Below are 24,081 nucleotides of genomic sequence, written 5' to 3' on the forward strand. Positions count from 1 at the left end.
AAAGCAAGCCTATTAATATGACACTATTTTATGTTTAAGGGCAAATAAAATAAATACGGTAGCTAAAAACCATCTGGATTCTGGATATACTTAAGTCAAAAAGAGTAAATAAGCCACGGATACCAAATGTTTTTCATGGTCTGGGCTGATCGCTCGTTCTATTATTTATCATTGATTTTACTTTAATCTTTGGCATTTATACTGCTCTGCCCACGTTTTTGGATATGGCAAGCAGCCAAACGTCAGACGTAGCCAAAGGTTTTTCTTTCGCCCATTCATAAATTCGTTTTCAGTGTATATCTAAAGGCCTGCAGATCAATACAGAATACCACAATAATTAGCTATTTTTATATTTTCTTTCAGTAGCTATCAGCCTCGTTATTGAGACCTGTAGATATGTGTAGAATGTAGATAGTAGATAAACTATACAAACGATGGTCTTTTCAGTTTGTTGCTGTTTTATTTTATTTTACAGGAAAACTTACAGCTAATTGGAAAAATAAAGATAAGAACAGAAGAAAATTGAAGCTAATAAAAAGTTTTCACACATAGAATTTACATAAGAAAAACAAAAACTCGACTGGGTCTCCCCCAGTATTATAGAGAATAGAGAGAAAAGTAGTTTAGTAAAAAAACGATAGGTAATTTTATTACATTGTTAAGTCTATACATTGTAGTGCCCTCCATTATGACACTACAATGTAATAAAATTACTTATTGTTTTTCTAGAAGCCCAGGCTAACCATATTTTAGATTCTTTTTTATACGAATTTGATTCGTGCGAACACGTGGGAACTAACTACCTACTAAGAATAATAGGTACGTGACAGGTTGAAATGGCAACCAGAGAGGGAACGCCCCGCACACCCACACAGCTCCCGCGCTAACCCGGTGTGAGCGAGCGCGGGTGACGTGCGGGAGTGCGAGGCGTCCCCCGCCTAATACCCCTATTGCCGTTTCAACCTGTCACGTACTATAGAATAGCATAGAATAGAATCGTCAAAAAGTTACTAGTAGTAATTTATACCACTGCAAGGTTCGGAAAGCAGTTCCTACCGAGAAGAAACATACCATCCAACCATATACTATACTAACTCGCACCCAGTCTGCGCGCTCCCATAAGATTTGGAAGGTGGGTGTTCGGTGGTGTTCGTGCGTGTTCGGACGAATTCGCACGGGTCAAATTCGTACAAAAACGCATCCCAAGTGCAGTAAGCCTAAAGTTGTACTTCCAGAAATAGTTGAAAGTAAAAACAATTTCCAATACCGGAAAGCTATTTAATGAAGCAGGTACAATACAGATAGGCGAAGCGCAGACCCAGTTGCTAAATGAAGCGGCCATTGCAGCCTCATCGGCGAATTCAATTTGTGCCGTCGGAATGAAGCTGTTTTCAATGAAACATTTTGTTCGCTGTCTACGTTTTGTAAATTATCAACCAGAGCCTAAAAATGTGTTGAATTTTTTATGTTTTTTATTATCACAGGAAATTTCGTCTTCGTTCTTATCAAGCAATCGACGTCCACTGCTGGACATAGTCTCTTGTAGGGACTTCCATCCTGTAATATGCGTTCGTTTTGCAGGTATTGCACCTAGGTATGTCAAGCCAAATCATTTATTCAAATTGGGTACCATTATACACTTTTTAACTGACGAGGTTCCTAACTGTGTGAGGTACCTATGTCTAGATTTAAATGTTTCAATGGCAATTTCTAAATAACTCTGGTCTTGTTTGGTGGAAGGTTTCACCGTTGCTATACCTACCACCTTACTAGCAAAGCCGTACCTCCAAGCGATCTAATGTTCCGGTACGATGCCACATACCGACTAGAGGTATATTACTCAATCATACTTGTTTGTACCTACAGTACAATCGATGCCACAAAACTTAAAATAAGACTCAACTCAAAATAAGGTCAGAAATGTTATCTTGACATATTATTGCCCTTGTAGGATATCGAACCCGGGACGTCACACTTATAAGACCATACTGCTAGCCTAAGGGAGGAAATGAAGAGCCAGTGCTTTTGCACAATAAATACCTATGCCTGGTTTAACAAACGTGAAATAAAACGGCAAAATGTATAAACAAGAATCTTGAAAAAGGTGCAATGTAAAGGAAGATATATTCTGTTTTCAGCCATGCGAAGGAACTTTCGTAACCGAAAACAGCGAATTTAAAACTGTATCCTGACACACAAACTCACAACCACGTATATAAGGATGTCTGAACTTACTTTTAGTTGTGATTAAATAAAAATATGGCCAAAGTTCTACGCGAGACGGCAAATATATTTACGTAAACTGATACCGTAGCATACCGTAGACGCACTTTGGCTGTTTACGTCGCGTTCGACTTCCTGAGCGCAGTAAACATTTCAGACGGAATGTTCTTCGGGTACAAACAAAGCGATAAAAATTTCCAAAATCGAATTACACGCGCTATTAATTGGCTCGTTGGTGTACCTGGGTACGGGTGCTACTGAAAGTAAACCTGTGTAAGACAGTTCCTACACCGTTTCTGATAAAGGTTCGAACTTCGAACACACTGTTCATTGCCGCTACAACTGAAATACTGTAACTTGACTGTAATTTTCAAGTTTTTTTCTCCTCTCTATCGAAATAGTCTATCTACGATCAGTCCCTGGAGTATAAACATTTGGATTTTTAAATGACATTTAGTATGGACAGAAAAGGAACGGAGTAATTTTCCCTTCATCGTACAGTCAGGGCTCTGATTGAAAAGTTATGGCCAGCACATATAGACAGAGCAGAGTAAACGTAATTTGCTTCTAACTTGAAACCAATCAAACTAAAACCGACCAAACTCGATGCGATTTTGTAGACACAATCTAGAAACTGATATCTATGGCCATATGTAGTTTGCCAGATTTCCGTAAAAATAACTAGTTTTAAAGTTACACCGGTTTACAGATTTGTATGTAAATTTTTGAGATCGTGTTACTTTGAAACTGAAAATTTTAATGGAAATCTGGAAAACCACAGACAATAGACAATAGACATGCCTAGATTCTAAAACGTTTCTACAAAATTCATTGAGTTTTATTAGTTAGTATTCAAATTGGATCCAAATTACTTTTGTTTGGAACACATTACGAATAAATCTCTCTTAATAGTAGTAGAAAACAAAGACAAGCTATGAACTGGAATGCCTAAATAAATTTAAATATTCATCGAAAAAGTTTCCCGTCAGCTAAGAGATTAATGCATTATCTATTACATTTTTATCGAGCCTCATTATTATTCATTGTTATTTAAATCATTATTAGATTAATGATCGTTTTATTAAGGTATCTAGACGTTTTATGGAATATTTCACTTCTCTGAAGGATTTATATTTTATAGTATTGATAAGAAGGCACATTATGTTGTGTTTATCATTAGGTTTATGAATTATATTATATTCGCTATAGAACTTTCACTTTATTTAGGTATTTGACTCTACATACCTAAACAATTCCATGTTTGTGAAAACTATCTTGCATTTCAGAAATGAGGAGATCCATAGAAGAACCAAAAGAACCAACACAGCGCAAGGGGATTGAAAAGTTAATGAAGTGGCAATGGGCGGGGCATATAGTTCGAAGAACTGATAGACGCTGGTGTTTCTTGGTGATAGAATCGCGACCTTGGACCGGAAAGTGCTGCGTTAGCGCTTAGTGGACAGAGGACGAGTCGAGGGAGCCGCTGCTGGATCCAAGCGGCGCAAGACCACGGCGTGTGGTAGTCCCTACAAGAGACCTTGTCCAGCAGTGAATTTTTAAGTATTTGTTGATGACGACGACGATGAAATTTTCTGTGGCAATAATAATTAATTGAATCGGTCATTTCAAAAACTGCAAGGCAAGGCGGTGGTTAAGTTGAGGCAGCGTCTAGCAGAATATGTTCGGCTCATTATACTACATACACAAATCACAATATCTAGTGGCCTGTCGAAGTGACTAAAGTGCTTATTTCAAAAATAAAGTATTCCAATTCGAATTCAAAAGGTAATTAATTTATTATAATGCGGCGTATAATTGCAGAGAAAACTACTGAAACAACTTACGAAATAGATTCATGACATCTCTTATCAGCTTTCACATAAAAATTAACCGTCATGTACCTACGCGTATGTAAGAGGTGATACTAAAAGATGCCGTCACATTATCAGGCGATCGGCTTTTAATACCCGTTGAACCAGTTCAGTGCAGACGCCGGCCGCGTTAAAATTTTGATGTCACCAATCAATCAATTTTATTTCTTCAACCAATAGCAAGTTTGGTTTTGGTATGCGTAAACATTGAAATGGAGTTTATTTATTAGCTTTCACTGTTCTTGTCTACCTTGGGAACAAAATACTGTCAATACCTATTAGTGATTAGAGAAAAAACAAGAACGTAAAATAAGACAAACTCTTCATTGCTTCCTACTAAACGAAAAAGGAATTTTTCTGTTTAAAAAAATTTACTTTTTTACTATAATGTACCTATTTGCTAAGTTCAGCTTTTCGTATAGGTAAGTACATAGGTACGCGAAACAAGCATAATAATTATTTATTTACTTCAGAGTATTACGTAGGTACCTACCTAATAAAAGGCATGAAAAAGATTGGTCACTGACGAGGAATTAACAATTTTTACTCCACCACAAACGATCCTCCTCCTTTCTCATCCATGCAATCTCCGCCATTTTCTAAGGTTGTCGGTCCAGCGGGTTGGGTGTCATGCCACGCTACGTGTGCTGATACTTGTTCTCCAAGTGCCTCGGTTCTGCGTCATAATAATCTTATAGTACCAGTTACTATACATTACGCTTGCGCTATTGACAGACGAATCAATTCAGTTGGTACTGATTATAGACTTTGGTCGAATCATCATCATTCATCACCATCACCGGCTCACTATTAACTCCATATATACATAGAGGGCCATAGTCTACCACGCTGGCAAGTGGGGATTGGCAGACTTCACACACCTTTGAGAACATCATGGAAAACTTTCAGGCATGCAGTTTGCATTAGGTATAGTCGAATCACGAATGGTTCGACTAAGTATATCATAATTCGTACTCAGTCAACCCGGACCAACCAAATTGGTTCGATTGTTATCTACAGCAAACAACCTGCAATGAAAATAAGAGTAAGTAGTCGTGAAAAATTATATGACAGTGATCAAAAAAGAAGTACACACTGGTAACGCGATCCGGCGCCAGTGGAAGCTCGTGCAGTCGCTGCGGTTACTTACGTTTCGATGCGTTTCATTTTACTGGCTTCTCGCATTTACGATTACTGATGATTCACTAATTTAATCGGATATGATTAATAAACATGTCGTGAATGTTTCGTTTTAAGACATTGGGATATTATTTTTCAAGGTAAAAAATTAGGGGAAAAAAGTCGGCGAAATGTCCTGCGCGATTTCGCTGATTTGTTTCTAACTAGCACACACAAGCTCTACACAAATTTCAAACCTCTATTTCACTTGAATTTTGAATTTTCAAAAATCCTTTCTTAGCCTACGCCATAACAGCTATCTGCGTGCCAAACTTCAGCCCGATCACCACAACCAAGATCATCACGGTTATCATCATGATCTTCTTCTTCTTCACTCTGGGCTGGTTTCCGCACTTAAAGTAAATCATCATGATTTACAGTTTATCATGATTATTGATGATTATCATTTATGATCATGATTATGATTTTTATGGTGATGATAATGATCATGATGATGATGGTGATGATGATGATAGTGATTTATCAAGTTTTTCAAATGGGCTAAACCAGAAGACTTGCTTCGTTGCCTCTTCGTTCAGCTTCGCCTAGTCGACCTTGGTTCAGGACCTCCTTCGCAAGCTTCTGGCATCGCGCTTTATAAAAATATTCTAGGGGTAGGTAAGACAGACAAGACTGCGTGAGCTCAGGTTTCGTTCTGGGCCACATTTGACCCTTATTCATTACTAGATGATAGACACAGACAACCATAATCGCATTTGTATACGGATATTTATACCTGAAGACATTTTTCATCCTGAATTTCATACATTTCCTATAGCTGTTTAGAAATTGTATGGTAGGTGTATGGACAAAGTATGAAATAAAAATATTTTATACATTGCCTGAATGTTTTATGTATTCTATTGAAAGTTTAGATATTCTATACAATACTAGAGTATACAGATTGCCAGTAACATGACCATAACAATACATATTATTATTCAACTAAGAAAATATGTCATATCTAGAAATAGGTAAATGCTTGTCGTAATGGCAGCATTTCTATGTCCGGGAGTACATGTCAGTACTACGACGTAAAAAACCTTAGGTTTTTAGGGTTCAGCATTAGATGAAATTCTAAGAATCATACCTACTAGATGATACCTACTCTGTCTGCGTGGGTTTAGGTTTTTGAAAATCCCTTGGGAACTTGGGAAAAGTAGCCTATCAAAAACTATCTCTGTACCAAATGCCAAAATCCGTTTAACGGATGGGTCGTGAAAAGATAGCAGACATAAAGACAGACAGACAGACACACTTTCGTATTTATCACATAATTAAGTACTAGACTAGATGCCCGCGTGTCCTTCCCCGGGATGTAAGCTAACTCTGTACCAAATTTCATCAAAATCGGTTGAACAGTTGGGCCGTGAAAAGCTAGCAGACAGACAGACAGATAGACAGACAGACACAGTTTCGCATTTATAATATTAAGTATGGAAGTATGGATATGGATAGTATCAGCTATACTGGCAATAAAAATAGATATTATTTATTTTTGTAGGTTGATTTCGAAAATCAATAAAAATAGTTGAATCATTTCTCTAAATTTAATCTAGAGCTTTTGATTTTTGTAAAATAATAACGATCTGACTTGACCAATTTTTCCTCTATAGTTAATAGTCTATTGTAGGTGCAAACTGTTTACATATTAACATTGTTATGAATAATTTTTATGTAACGACAATATTTTATATTAAGCATGTCATTAACTAGTGTTACGAGTCCTTTCAAGTTTTATGTAGGAACATACCTATTTCTAATAGTTGACTGTTGTGGCTTGGCTCTAGTAGAATTTTAGAAAATCAACAAAGGGGTGAGAGTTCGGTATTTGGATTGGATTTTCATAGATCTAACTTGAAAATTAACTTTCATAAGACTGTCATTCCCTATTTAATAATAGGGAAAGATTTTCCAAAAACACGTTCCTAATGGGCGCTTACGTCATAAAAGGAACCTACTGTTAAAATTTCAAGTCTCTAACCCCAGCGGTTTAGGCTGTTCGTTGATAGATCAGTCAGTCAGTCACAAGTCTTTTTATAGGGTTGTTCCTAGACTAGTTATAGATAATGTATTTTTAAGTCTATAATGATATAAAAAAAAATCACAAAAAAAATAAAAACCGACTTCGATACACAAACACTAAAAATTGAAAAATAATTTAATTTATTACCGAATATATTATGTCTACAAGAGTTAATATAGTTCCATAATAATACTTTTGGTGCCAGTGCCAATTAGCTTTAGCAGCGCGTATCGTCTAGACTTCATATTTTTATGAGACTCCACAATGGCACCTCATTGGCACCGACCCCAAAAAATATTATTATGGAACTATATTAACTCTTGTATAGATAATATATTCGGTAATAAATTAAATTATTTTTCAATTTTTAGTGTTTGTGTATCGAAGTCGGTTTTTATTTTTTTTGTAAAAAAAAATTATTTCACAATTTTTAGTGGCCCCATGGAATTATGCTATGACTGGTTAAAAATCTACTGTTTATTACTAAGCTATTACACTGATCGCGAGCAATTTACTCTTATCCGTTGAGGAGTTCCAGTATCTATCTTCGAAGATGTTCATCAGATCTTCACCAAATTTAAATGGGACCAACTTTGAAGTATACCCTTTCAAACAAAAAAAGAATTTTCAAAATCGGTCCAGGCGTCTACGAGTAATCGGGGAACATACATAAAAAAAAAAAAAAATCCGACGAATTGAGAACCTCCTCCTTTTTTTGAAGTCGGTTAAAAAGTAGAGACTCGTTATTTGTATATGTTTAATTTTAAAAACAAATAAGTAAGTACCTATATTTAAACTAACTGTACTTTATCAAGGCAATGGTCTAGTTAGACTGCTCATTATTTTTGTTTTTGCATTGCGCTACATCCATATTGAATTTTTTTGTTTACAATCATCTTTAATGATAGCCTTACTATACTTCCTTAATTCCCAGGCCTTGATTTGTCCAGATGTTCATGACGTGAAGTTACAATCACAACTTTATACTATCATTATATTAAGTACTTGTTTGTAGGTCAGAGCGATTTAAATGATATAAAATCTGCGCTTAATGCAATGGCCTTTCATTACGTTTGAAGCGATTTGAAGTCAGCTCATAAAAAAATCGATATAATATTTGAAGTAAATACGACCTAACAATTGCCTTGGTAGGAGTAGGACGATTATACGATTCTTCTAAAGGATTTCGTCTAAAAACAAAATACATAGAGGTTCTACCTACATATTTCGAATAATCTATTTCTTTCCTTATCTGACTTAAAAGGTGTAAGCAAGTGCTCGCTGAAATGACTTGATAATTGAATGATTAAACCAGCGGTAAATGGTAAATTAAATTATTTGACAATTCAAAAGCACTTATAAAAGTCTACTTGAATAAAAATATATTCGATTCTATTCTATTCTATTCTTGGTACCTACTTAGGTACTACATAATATAAACAACATTGTTCTTATGGCGGAATTACACATGATCGGATTGGACAGGCAACACATTATTATACTGTCAAGATTTCGTGTGTTTAAGGCTGCCGTCTAGGAAAGTGTAATAGACTTGTCCAAAACATGGTGTATAAGCAATGAGTATAAGTCCCGCAAATTGCTAATGCGCGTGGCCGCCATTTTAGCGATGTCAGCTGGCACTAGACTAAAGTTTCGAGCTGATGGTATATTTGTGTTATTTCGTTTGAAGTCAAAATTACGTCATTTCGATGTTATTGAGACATGGTTCCAGCGCAACTTGCGGAACTTATACCTACTCGCCACTGTGCTTTCATATATCTACCTACACTTGGCCATTTTCCATAGTCATCCGGGTTAAAATAAACTGTCACGTGTAAATCCGTCATTATAAAGAACGCGGCACGCTGTCTAGTGTCTGCTATATTATTATGATGGTTTAGCACAATGAGCTGTAGTTTTTATTGGGCCATCAGTCATACAAACAAAGCATGATATATTGTCGGAACAGTGTCTACTTCTAATTGCCTAGCTCTAAATTATGTTACTTAAACGTTCTTTATAGTTTTTGTTGCACAGTTTAATATTTTGTTGCCTAGGTACCTATTTTATTTCGAATAGCTGTGACAAATATTGGAATTCCAGTTGGCAACTTCATCTAGGTCAGTCTGTACCTATAACTTTTCTCATTCTGAGATGGGTGCTACCCTTGCTTCATCATCATCATCATGATCAAACCATCACCAGCTCACTACAGAGCACAGGTCTCCTCTCAGAGTGAAAAGGGTTTTGGCCATAGTCTACCACGCTGGCCAAGTGCGGATTGGCAGACTTCACACACCTTTGAGAACATTATGGAGAACTTTCAGGCATGCAGGTTTCCTCACGATGTTTCCCTTCACCGTTAAAGCACGTGATAATTAATTACTTTAAAATGCACATAACTCCGAAAAGTTAGAGGTGCGTGCCCGGGATCGAACCCCCGACCTCCGATTAGAAGGCGGACCTCCTAACCACTAGGCTGTCACAGCTTAGTAGTGTATAATGTATATGTGTGGAACCCATCAAAAGAAAATGCAATCCGTCGAAAGAGTTCTTCATTCACAATCCAAATCCACAAGATGAAATGATCTTATTAGGAGTTTCCCTCACCTCTCTAGCATCTCTGATGTTATGACCGAAAGACAGTCCGACCGCCTTTTGATAAAGAAGTGATATCACTAGCATGTGATTTAAGCTCTGGAACTAGAAACCAAATTGGACAAAGTCGAAGGTCAGCATTACTAGTAGGTGATTGCTCTTCGGGCAATGATGCTATAATGGCACTGCTAATTTTATAATTGTGTTTTATTAGCGTAGGCGTCGCATCGATTCCTTCAATAAATACCACAAATAGTCATTGAGATATAGAACAAATAGAGGAAGATCTTATACATCAGATCATAAAAGCGCCCCACCTACTGTTAGTTATTGAGTTATCGCCAAATCACACTGAAAATTAAAAAAAAACTGATGATTCTAAAGAGTTTGGCTAAAAACCTTACTAAGTATTTATGTTTTAGAAACATCAGTTTTTCCCTACGTTTTTTGATGGAGATAATTCAAAAACTACTCTTTGGCCTTTGCAGTTAACTGCTTATTAGAAAAAGGACGGCAATTTTAAATTTCAACGTGCTTAGTGAAGGGATGGAGATAGTTCATTGTTTCAGCAAAGAAGTCGTGTTAACACTTTGAGCAAATACGTTCAGTAGGACGTATTCTTAGCATCATTACCAGAAAGAATTCCATCGCAAGCGATATTTATGCAGGAATCAGTTTTGGCTAATAGATTGTAACATTATTTTAGCTTTTTTACAATTCAATAAGATAATATCATGACAGGCAGACTAAAAGCAGATACAGCGGCAGTAGGTGACAAAAAATACGACTGGTCTATGTTCACCAATCAAATTGCGGCGGTATATGGCGAAACATTACTACCTCTAGTGCATGACACCTCTGTGCAAATATCTACATAGCAAATTTTAAACACGTTCAAGTCTAAATGTTTGTTTAATTTAATATGGTAATGACCAGACCACATATTACATTTGCCTCTATCAATAAAAAAAGTTTACGTCACTATTGAGAAGATACAATAGTACAAAATGTAAAGAGTAAAGACGGAGACTATACGGCAGGACATCACACTGAAAGCACGCGTACGTGTGAACGATTACGTGTACTATAAGGGCCAGTGCAGACCGAGTGCGCGGAGTGACGGCGAGTAGAATACAGTCACAGTGCGGCAAGTGGCGGTGAAAGAAAACCTATAGGGTACTTTCCGTTGACCATAAAATTTGGTAGGTAGGTCTTATAGCAGAAGTAAAGGAAACAATCTGAAAACCGTGAAAAAATAAAAGCAACGCTCTAACTTTCATAGTTTTTTGATAGCAACAATAAACCTCTACAAACAAAGTTAGTTTTGCGGTTCGTTACAAAAGTAATTCTTACCGTTTTTCCTCCGTCAGTACTGAACCCTCGGTGTGCGAGCCTGGCTCGCATTTAGCTGGTTTTTTCCTTTGATTTCACGTGACCAATAGCCTAATATTTGACATATCGTCGATTCAGGATCAAACCGAGAGTTTCCTCTCTTTAGTTCACTCTGGAGCAGTGCGCGAAGGCGCGGCGCGTCGAGTTACGGTTGATGCAGGGTTTATATGGGAGAAAATCCGCTGACGCAGAAGCGTGCCGCGCAAACGAATGGTTAAAGCGCACTCGCGCGCCACTTATTTTCAGTATATCTTCAACCGTATCCCGAAATAAATAAGCTGAATTTACCAACTTTAATTATTCATATTTTGGCTTGGTTTATAAACATAAAGAAAGAAACTGCATCACTCCACCTCCGTCTGTGAGCATTGCGCCTATCGAACTATTATGAAGCACGTTACCACACATTACACTGTAGAGCGCGGCGTCGATGAACAACATGACCTTCTTTATACAGTTCTTGGATTACTAAGAGCCACATTGAATAGTCCCGTCGCACGTTATGTGTGTCTACGGCCTTAGTGGATTATGTAATTGGGTCTATCCCGACCACTATGGTGGTATTTGATAATAATATTTATATTCGGAAAGTTCGAATCCAATTTAAATTTTAAATAAAGCAATCGCAATAATGTTTGAGTTATAGTCCATTTGGCACCTTTTGTGTCAATAATCGACTGATACAATTTATAGCCATTGTGGAGACGGACACGTGGCACAAAATATTCCTTTGACAGAACGGACAGGCCTGGCAGATGGCGAAAGCGAGCGTTTACGAATTACTCGCTATTATGTTTTCGATTTTTGTAATAAGATTGTACGTACACAATGCCGCACTCTCCCTTCATATTTTGGTATTTAGCTCCGTTATAAAGGTCGGTAACTGTCATATTACTTGGATGCTCTTTTCTCGCCTTTGCGCTTTTGAATCCGAATTTATTTTAACTTTATTTAAGCATTTAGGGATTGTGGTTCCATGCAGTTTTGGGAGATTATTTACGTGCAATTGACTGACAATTCGTTCATTCCGTGGCGAATTGAGTCGTTTATTGTCGGAAATCGAGCAATTCGGATGTGAATTTATCCGCTTCCGTTTTATTCAGGGTGCAATGGTCACTTCGCCGTTTACGGATTGGGGGGTGATGTATAGCGATCGGGAGGTAAATCGATTTGCTATTGATTTGCAAATAGACGCATTCATTAACACCCCATTTAAAGATTAGTTATGATAGTTGGCGGTTAAAAATAATTAATTGGTTTTAATAGTTACTTTTGATGTCGTCTGGCCACCTATAGGGGGTATGCTAAGACTAGGCTTTCGGGTGCGAGGTCGCCATTCCAGCAACTTTATCGAAATAATATTATGTCTTCCATCTATTGCCGCTTCTACTTCGCAACTCGTTTCGCTATGTCGATTCGGGTACTCTGGTATGTCTGCAATATACAGATCTCCTCATTTTTGTATACGCCCCATAAAACTACGGTATACACCACAGCCTTGTGACCCAAAATGCCTACAAGAGACTTATGTCCAGCCGTGGACGTCTATCAGCGGACGACGACGAACCTGAAACAAAATGATCTTCTGAAACATCTTGTTAGATGTTCTTACATGAATTATCAACAGATGAGGATTTCGTGCCGGAGGAATAAGCTGTCATAGCCTAGTGGTTAAGATTTCGGTCTCCTATTCGGGGGTCAAGGGTTCGATCCCGAACACGCACCTCTAACTTTACAGAGTTACTTGCTTTAACTATGAAGGCAAACATCGTGAGAAAACCTGCATGCCTGAGAATTCACCATAATGTTCTCAATGGTGCGTGAAACCAGCCAATCCGCACTTGGCCAGCGTGGTGGCCTATGGCTAAACCCTTTTCATTCTGATAGGAGATCGGAGCTCAGGCGATGGGTTAATGACATTGACTTATATGTATTTTACTTCGTATGGACAGGGTTATTAAACAAACAAAATGGCACCGACTCATTGGTGCTTATGCACCAATGCAACCTCAGTGACATCTGGATTTCAAACGGGTCGTTCATTAGTATCTAACAGGTGGCGCTGATTTGTTTTGTTTCTAAACCGTGAAAAATTCTGTTCGCTTGACCATATCTTGTCATTTACATATATCGATGGTTGATGATGAGGATTTTTATTCAAGCGCAAATTATGAAATCCATCTTTTTCTTGTGAATGAATCTTATCAAGTTTATTTCTGGAGTAGCTCTTAAATAGATGGTGGTTCCTACTGCGCCAGACGTAGTAGTAAATTCATATGACATCATAAGTGCATAATATAGTTTACACTCATTTGTATCGGCCGGCGCCTATAAATGTGGACCACTTTATAACCTAGTCAAAGAGATAGTGGTCATTTAATTAATAAACAAAAAGGACAGGTCCAAATATAATGCTTTCATTTTATTTATTTATTTTTTATTTTATTTATTTTATATCTAATTAGAACGGCAGTGCCACTTACACTAACTAGATGATTAATAATAAATTTAAATACAAATAAAGGTACAAGAAAAAAGACATAAAATACAAAACGATAAAAGATCAAAGAATTTTGAATATGTACGCTGAGAACATTGAATGACATATTCATGCAATGCTCTCAGCGTACTTCAGTAATCCCGAACCAGTATTATAGACCCATCATTAAATGGGTCCCATTGAGCATTATTGTCCAAAAGCGCGTTGAATGATGCTAATGAACGGGGTATAGGTGACATAGATCTAGCAACAGTGCGATGATGTGGGACCACGAAAAGTTTATTTTTTCGTGGACGAAGATTACTGTTGGATTCAGGGACACGTATGCGACACAGTTGGTTATGAAGTTCTGGAGCATTAACATCTCCTCGCAAAATTTGACACATAATTTTGAGTTGGTCGCAAATGCGTCTGACCTCCAGGGAGTTGAAACCTAAGCAACCTAACAGAAATTTGGTTGGGTATAGGAAAGGATAATATCCATAGCAACGTTTATACAGGTATCTTAGGAAGGCCTTTTGTACTTTTTCTAATATAAGCCCGTACTTTGCCTCGTACGGATGCCAGACACAGGTGCTTGTTTCGAGCTTGCTTCGGACTAAGGCGTAATATAGTAATCGTATTACCAAAGGACTATGGAACTCCCGAGAGTTGCGTAGTACAAATCCTAATCTTCGAAATGAGTCAGCTGCTACGGTGTTAATATGGTCATGGAAGGTCAATTTTTTATCAAAAATTACACCTAGGTCTTTCATGTTCTGTACTCTGGGAATAGGGATTCCATCCATTTTATATTCATGTATCAAAGGATACCGAACTTTACCAAAGGTCATAACTGAACATTTGTCACGATTGAACTCCATTTTGTTCGCTTTACTCCAGTGATATACAGCTGTAAGATCGCATTGCAACTTGAGACAATCTTCGATAGAAGTAATTTCGAATATAAGTTTTAGGTCATAATGCTCCCTGCGGAAAAAGATATCATTAGAATTTAGATGTAGACCTGTCAGTTTATTTTAGTTTATAGATTATGTTGTACAACTAAATTAGCCACATTGGCAGTGATTCTGATGTTTTTCTCTTCTGCATATATTTTTAATATTGCGAAAAATTTACGGATAATTATTTTCAAACTAAAATCTCTAAATTTTAGTGCTACTCTATAAATGTCACTATGCTCAAGATTGGCACAGAAGTAAGAAGTTTAACAGGTAAAACTGTTTAACTTCGGACAAAAAGCTCACCCGGTGGTAAGTGATGTTTCTGTCTAAGATGGAAGCAATTTTACTTGGAAGGGGTATGGTGGTTTTATTAAGCCCATACCCCTTACCCCGTGTTTCTACACGGCATCGTACCAGAACGTTAAATCACTTGGCGGCACCGCTTTGCTGTTTGGGTAATAACTCGGCCATAGCCTCCCACCAGGCCAGTCACCAGACCATAGACAATTTAGAAATTATAAATTCCCGAATTGTCCCTGCCAAGAATCGAATATGGGACCTACCATTATAAGACCACAACACTCAGCACTACTACGTCCGGGAGGTCATCAAACTTTCTATTAAGAACTATGAATTATCCCCCATGAGTTGTAAGGTGACCGACTCTTAGACTATCATATTTGCCATAACAGATAAACACCGTGTCCGCTTATGGTTTTATTGGGCTGTTGGTTTGTGTTATATTCCACGATTCAGGCGTGCATGTTCTATGCTAACAAAGCTTCTAGTTCTGTAGTGAATTGTAATTCTATGTAGCTGCAGAAATTTATTGATTGTGTACACACTGCTTTATGAATTAATAGAAATATGCATGTACCTATTTAGCTTGAATAATATCTGTTTTTGCTGAAATGTTTTAATGTGTACTTTATTTGTATAGTCAAAGGATCAGCATGGCTGTTCAGCGCGGAAATGCAGCCAGTATTCTTGGCACCATTCGGCGTGGGAATTATTTTTGCTTGCTTGCTTTTAATTTTTAACCGACTTCAAAAAAAGGAAGTTCTTAATTTGACTGCATGTTTTATTTTGTTGAATGTTGTTACGCGATTACTTCGCCAATTATGAATTGATGATGATTCTTTTTTGTTTGGTAGGCCATACTTGAGAGGAGGTTTCGTATAATTTTGGTCAAGATCTCATGAATATCTTCGAAGATAGAGAATAGAATTCCTCAAGGGATTAGAATAAATTGCTCGCGATTTGTGTATATCAATCTATCAAATCAACGACGAATAATTTAACTAAATTAACTATCAAAGTATTCAAAGTACTTAGATGTTATTAACAGATATGCAAAGGTAATCAACATCGCCTAGATAATATGCCACACACTTGAGACTCATAGATAAATAAGGATAATTTGCGTGGTAGAAAATAGCTGAAAGATATCGATCTCATTGTATTTGTCGACAGCAAATATTATGTAAAGTTCTCCGCATACTATGCTCAAGCGTTATTTATTACATTGAGATCTATTTTGCTGCGGCTTCGTCTGCGTGAATTTTTTTGAAGATTTTTATTTTATTTTATTCAGATACAAGTTAGCCCTTGACTGCAATGTCACCTGGTGGTAAGTGATGATGCTGTCTAAGATGGAAGAGGGCTAACCTGGAAGGGGTATGGCAGTTTTTATTAAACCCGTGCCCCTTGTTTCTACACGGCATCGTACCGGAACCCAAAATCGTTTGGCGGCACGGCTTTGCCGGTAGGGTGGTAAGTAACTAGCCACGGCTGAAGCCTCCCACCAGACCAACCCCTGAAAGGAATCGAACCCGGGACTTCCCACTAATAAGACTACAGTGCTTACCACTACGCCAGGGAGGTCGTCAAATCCTCCCGTTATTGTCTTAGTAGGGATCTACATTATAGAAAAAACTTGCATGCAAAATCTCTTTCTAGATCCGCGACAAGACGCAATTTTTGGTGTGGTGATATTATGTAACCACAAAATCATGGATTTCGGTACTTATGCTATAAGAGATTGTTACCTTGAAAATTTCAAAATTCTAGGTCAACGGGAAGTAGGTATCTACCTACCCTATAGGTTTTGATTCCCTTAACGGGTCTTGACAGACACGACAGACAGACAGACTGAGCGACAGCGATGCGATGTGATCTTGTAATGGAATCTTGGGTTTCTATTTTCTTTTCAGGTATGGCACCTAAAAAATGTACTTTTACAATTACCTCTAAATTTTAATTCCAATTATTTCAGGTGGTTATAAAGTAGCGCAGTATAAGCAGACGAAGTCATGGGAATACTGTTGTTAACCTCTTAAGCGTGTCCTGCGCGCGACGAGAGCCGTGACTTGCGATTTGCGAATCAGAAGCACACTCTAGTGGACGTAACTTGTTGTTAGATACAACACAATTTGCCTTCGCTGCCGATTGTTCTACACGGTGTTTCTTCTGAACAACGTGACGTGAACAGCCGGAGGACTCTTAAGAACTCATGTTAGTTGTGAAGTATTTTTGCTGATTCCTGCATAATGTAGTGGCTTTTGACGTCATTAGTTTTTATCAATGTTGAACGAATTCAACCCAGCTGAGAATTTGCAAAATTTTAAACAATGGTGAAATCCGTCTAGCCCACGGCCCACCTGCGATGAGCAATTATAATGATGATTGATTTTGTAATTTTTAATATCTGGTTATATTTTTTTTCTTGTATTGTTTTGTGAGCTGAATAAACTTTTATATATTTTATTTTTATCAACGCGCATGTTGTCATTATTGCAAAAATCTAACGTGGTCATTATTAGAATTGTCATGGTGACAAAAATACAGTCTAGCCCCCTGAGCTCCTTTTCTTGTTCTGACAGCGATTATGGTAACAGTTGGGCAGTGTAAAGAATCTCAAGCAGAGATGGGGAATCTAACGCTAACCCCGAAAACTGGTCTATAGAACAAGACATAATCATAGTAACTTTATCCAATATGCCTCACAACAACATTTTGGACAACAACAGTTATTTGAAGTCCAAAGAGTCCGTCTGTCCGTCATTGAATGAACAAGAGGAGTCGGGGCGAAACGTGCGTCGATTGTGTTTGGGATTTGTGTGGTGCTGCGTGGTGGTGGTGCGTATTGCTTGCCTGTTGGCTGCTTCTTCCTGCATGTTTAGCAGTGGGAGGGCGGGCGGTGCATTTCGCATGCTGCATGTTGCACCATACAGATTCGACTTGTTTCAGCGGATTACAGCAAATTAAGCTTTTGGTTCATTGTATATCATGGACTTTGGCAAAGTAACGCCTGCTTCTATGCAACAAGAGGAGTGGTGAAAGATTCTTTCAAAGTAGTGTCTTTGCATATCCTTGTCTCAAAAATAACCAAGCAGAAAAAGAACTGTTTGAAAGTTAATGACAAATCTAAAATGAAGCAGTCACACAACTACTTTGTAGCTTCGTAGTTTTCGCAGAATCATCTATGTCGGCGACTGTGCAGTGTCCACTCGACATTACTTCTGTCGCGAGATAAGGGTTTCCAGAGAAACTACTTCAGTGCGCCATTTCCGATGGTAAGTGTGAGGAAATTTGTTCCCCAGGTTACCTAAATATTGTTCAAACCCCATCCGTTGCACTATTGTCGTACCTATTCCTAACACAAGCTCTACGCTTAGTTGAAGAAGAGGAAAAGGGAATGTTCGTCATGATTAACATGGCTAATATTCTTAAAAAAAATAAAAATTGTGTTACTGTTGCACATGTAGAATGCAATTTTCTACTTGTCTTGAAATTGAAGACAATAAATATGTAAAGTCTGACCGGCCAAGTCAGGCGGAAATAGTTGAAAGTTTCCGAGTAGGTTGAGTTGATACTTGATTATGAAATCCGATCAAGATCAAATTATCCGGTTGATAACTTCAATATTTAATTGAATTGGCTTATAAGTCCCGCAAATTGCTAATGCGCGTGGCCACCATTTTAGTGACGTCAGCACTAGACTGAAGTTTCGAGCTGATGGTATATTTTTACTTAAATATATGTCAAATGACGTCATTTCGATTTTAATGAGACATGGTTCCAGCGCAATAGCAATTTGTGGGACTTATACCTAGTATGTAGAGAAATGCAAGGCAGTTTAAAGATTATTCTGTAAAATATGTTTTGAGGATAAAACATGTTGTATAATATTCGTCAAGACAAAAATACTTTGTATCATACTTCATGACAACAACATGACATGAAACATGTCGCAAAAATGCAAGAAAAGTCGAAGAATATTTGATTACGTAAATTTTCCGTTACCTTCCGCTAAGCGCATACGAATGCACATGTTTATACCGTGTTTGCTTGTTTTACGTGTCGGCCGTGGCCTCTGTGTAGAGCGTAAGACACACTCATGTATGTAGAAGTATTATATTAACGTTCGTATAGATAACAGGTCTTCAAAATATTGACATAGAACTTAAAATTGTAACGGATCTGCAAATAGTGCTTATTGATGTTTATCAACAGTTTTGGAAGCATGTCTCATGGTTTAGGGAAGAGGAACTAAAAATATTATGATTATTTTCTATAGTGTTTGCTTTGGTTTTAACTGTTGGTTAGTATCTGATACCTAATTAGTTACGTACCTTACAATATCTTAGTACGAAACTTGTAAGAAAAGAAGAAATGAAATACCTTCGAATTATTTTCATCTATTTAATCTATTGAACATAATTTAAAGGAATTTTTTCTCTACATTATTGTAAGCAGTTGGAGTAGACAGTGTGAGGTTTGAGCCGACAGAACAGTTTGAGCAACTGAGATCATGGTGACTTGGCTGCAATAGACCTGTTGGCAAGTGATGATGTATCCTAAGAGCGTTTGTGCACTCATCCGTATTCGGTTCGTAGTCATGTTTTTTGCATACATTTAAAACATGAATACGAATCGAATACGAATAAGTGCACAAACGCCCTAAGATGGAGCGTGCTTGCTTAGAAGATGCCTACCTATACACGCTTGACTTGAAGGTTTCATATGGAGGGAAAACTGATGCCAAAATCTCAACTTACGTACCTAACGAACGTACGAAAACTGGAAGAATATTTAGGATAAGAAATAGGTAGGTACCTACTTGATATTTTTTTAAATAGTAATTTTGATGAGATGCATTTTCCTTATATTGTTAATGTTACAGTTTTATTATAAGTATTGATTAATGTGACACGGATTTAATGTGACGTGATTCTCGTATGTCCTCTCCTTTAATCACCAAACAACCGCGACTGCAGAGTAAGGAAGTTTGCGTTTACAATTAGGGACACAACACTGATAATATTTGACAACGAGCTCCGTTTATTGTATCGCGAACGTACATTTAATTACCATGGTGTAAGTATTATAATACGGTATTTGACAGTTAGTCAAATCAGTAACTTTTTATCAAACGTCAAAACATGCTCTTAGTATGCGATATCCTATGAAATACTAGAATGTGACGTCACATCATAATGACATACTTTTTTACTTTGATCGATAATTTAAAATTGTTATTATTACACTTGAAACTAACTGAGGACGTGGATTTTACGTATTTTGGAAGACCCTCTATTTAATAATCACTGAGAAATAATTTATTTTTGATATAGTCAAATACCCAATTATTATAACTGTGGTTGACTCCATTTAAACAATATTTACACAAATTACATTTAGTATTTATTCACTGTTGTCACAATACCTAATTCTAAAACGCTGTAAATACAAACTCCTATCAAATCACTTCATCACCATCCAGTGGTCGTTGAGAGCTCTGCATTCGACATTGCAGATGAGTACGTAAACCTGGAACATATTATAATCCAGCTAAGTAGGTCCAATTTCTAGAATGAATGAATAGAGGCTAGCCCGCGCCAACTCCAAACCAGTTAGGTAGCGTTCGGGAAGCTTAGAAATATGTCTTCTCATCCAAAATTCCTCAGTGCTTGAAGGCCAAAGTCTTCGAAAAGTGCGTGTTTCCAGCGATGACATGGATCCGCGGAGACATGGTCGCTAACTATGGGCCTCAGAAGAAAGCTTAGAGTCACTCAGCAAGCGATGGAGAGAGCTATGCTAGGTGGAAATGATAATGCGAAGGGAACATAGTTTGAAGAATTAATAGTACAATGGTCTGATTGAATGGTTTGGTTCTGATACAATTGTTTAAATTTGTAGCGTGCACTAAAATTTTGTCTGGAAAATCCATAGCGAAACCAATAATTAATCTATGTTCCGTCCCTTTTTAGCAATATTAAAAGAAAAATATGATGCAGATAGTCTAGATTTAGTTTAGAGAAAGACAAAAGAATCGGCGCCAATATGTCTCTAACACAGATCTCCACAGAACAAGCTCCTGTACCGTTTGGGTCCAGTTCTGCTGGAGACTCGATTGAGATCGTCTGTCTTCCTAGTAGACGCAGAGCCAAAGCTTCATATACGTATCAAATTCTTTTTGCAAACCCATACCTTTACTTTGAATATCGCACACATCGATGATGATTAATATTTGTCTGGCACAAAAATAATTTTCGAGAACCCAGCTATGAGGCAGTGATGTGTTTATAACCTACCTACTCAATGTTATCTGTACTTATGACTTTGCGACAATCAACCTTTGATCGCTTCTCGAGTGTTTATTTTGTTGGCATTTTTAAATTTTACACCTATCTTGCAAGTTGTACCTAATGGGGTCTATAAAATGTGTGAAAACTGCGGTTGTTGAGATGCGATTTCTATAGAAAAGTAGAATTCACTATTCAAGTTAGCTTAAACTGATGAGTGAAGATAGAGCCAAATCTTTACTACATTTTGTAGAATCGACCACCGACGGCAGAAAATAATGTACATCGGCCTTTAGAATGACATTTCGGCTTTGTAGAGCGTTGTCTTTGTCAGTCATACCTATATGACGTTTTGTTGGTCTCAACGACACAGACAATGCTCTTCAAATCCGCTATCTCCTTCTAAAGGTTGATGTGCATTATTTTCTGCCGCGTATTGTAATTGCTTAAAACGCACATTTATTTACTCAGAAAAGTAATTCGAGGTGCGTGCGAGGATTCAAACCCCGGACCCTCGTGTTAACCACTATAGGCTAGCAATGCTAGGATACCTATATTTGTATGTAATTAGTCTGCGCAACTGTTGTGCGAGTTAGCCGAGGCGAGCACACAATCGAGTGTCAACACTTGAGGGAGCGATGACTCGGTGCCCACTGCCGCCACCACACCGCACACCCGCCTTGAACTGGACGTAGTTTTGTTTATTTGTCATTTTAAATCGTACTTGCATGTCACTTTCAATGTGATTGTGACCGTGGGACAGTATTTTTAGAGTTCCGTACCCGAAGCAAAGAATAGACCGAAAACTCGATAGACGTTGGGGTCCCACAGTGCTAAAATAGCGACCTCGCATCGGAAAGCGCAGCGTTGGACGACCTTCACAAGGTGGACAGACGATTTCAAACGAGCCGCAGGGAGCAGATTATTCAGGTGGTGCGAGACCATAGCGAGTGGGAGTCCCAGCTTCAAGAAACCTATGTCCAGCAGTGTCATCTATCATTTAATAATGATGATGACGCTATCGGTTGACGATGATGATGATGTACCTGCTTTTATTTTGTTTTCTCTAACTACATAAATAGTACGCGACAAGTCAAGATAGCAATCGGGGTGGGCATGCCGCACGCCCAGTATACCCGCACAGTCCCCACGCTAGCCCGGTGCGGATAGCGCGCGTGACGTGCGGGTGTGCGGGGCCTCCCCCCGCCGCATACCCCGGTACTATTTTAATAGTAATCTACTATTTACTGTAGTCTTGGGTGACATGGAAACTCTCAAATTGTATGCGTAATACTACGTTTATTATTTACGATATTTATGCAATAAATAATAAAAAAATCTTAGCCATAAAATAAGTCTTATGAAGTTGACATCGACACGCATGTAAGTAATTGATATCCGTAGATAAGTCCGAAGATCCGACCTCACTTCACAAAACCGCGTATAAAGCGAGACCATTCTCCGGATACATACAAATATTTCACGCGATAAGCGTTGAACAAACAAACGTATGAATAAAGTTTCGAGTAAATTAGGTATTTATATAAAAAATTATGCCCGCTTCTTTTGGTTCCAGAGATAATCTCTTGTAATCGCTAGATTATCTCCGCCCGCGCGACATCCCATTGCTTTGGATTGTAAACGTTAGGGCGACCATACGTATCACTTTTATCGGATGGTCCTGATGTTTTGTGGACTGAGATAATAAATAAGTGCACTCACCTTGTTACGGATATTAATGATAGAGAAATGCTAAGAATATAGAGTAAATAAAAAACCTGTTGAAGGACTCGACAAAACAAACGTAGTTACACACTAATCATTTTTCGAAAGCGACATAAGTACATCGCTAAATTAAATTGGTGTGGACGCGGATTAACACTTCCGTTTTACTTTAAAAAATATAAAAAACAGTATAATATTCTTTCTAAACTGTGAAAAAGCTATACCTAATACTGCTTTAATTATCTAGGTAAACCTTTTTTATTTTTTGTTGGGTTGCTTTTTTACATAGGTATTAGTTGTGTTCGTTTGCTTGATAAAATTAGTTTTGCGCATGCGTCCTTATTTCTGGCAAGTCTCTGACATGACGTGACTTTGCATAAGTTTAAGTAACTGTGCGCATGCACGAATCGCGCACATGCGCACGAATAAAACCCAACGAGGCTATTATACATAAAATACTATCTCTATGATAAAACGTGAAATAAACTTTCGGGAGTTATCAGAGTACACTGCAAAAAGGCTGTCACTACTAATTAGTTATCTGTCAATTTAGTTCAGTTTCAGTGAACAATACGAATTGGTTTGTCTCGATTCCCGTAACTACAACTGGCAACACTATTCGTAGCATGTTTGTAATGAAATAATATTACATTAAAATTTTATTATTATTTGGGAAGCACCAAATAATGATAAAGGAATGCGTGTGATTAGAAAGTGGCATGCTTTCTAGCGCGTCGATTACATCTGATATCGACCAGATATCGACTAAAATTAAAAGGTGCTAGATCATTGATTGATCCCTTACAAATATGGAATATCTTCATTTTTATTTTATTTTCTTCACTACCTTTTTCCTGCGACTTTTCGTGCGCTTAGCACCATTTTTGTGCGATTTGTAATTTAAAATTTAAAAGCCAATTAATTTTATTTAGAGATTCAAATTCGACAAAAATGCCGTATTTTGGTACATAATTTTTAAGTAAGTTTGTAATTTTCTAAGTATATTTATTGTTGCAAATTTAATGTTTGGGGGGTG

Source organism: Maniola hyperantus, chromosome 11, assembly GCF_902806685.2.
Source record: "Maniola hyperantus chromosome 11, iAphHyp1.2, whole genome shotgun sequence".
In the NCBI taxonomy this organism is placed as follows: Eukaryota; Metazoa; Arthropoda; class Insecta; order Lepidoptera; family Nymphalidae; genus Maniola; species Maniola hyperantus.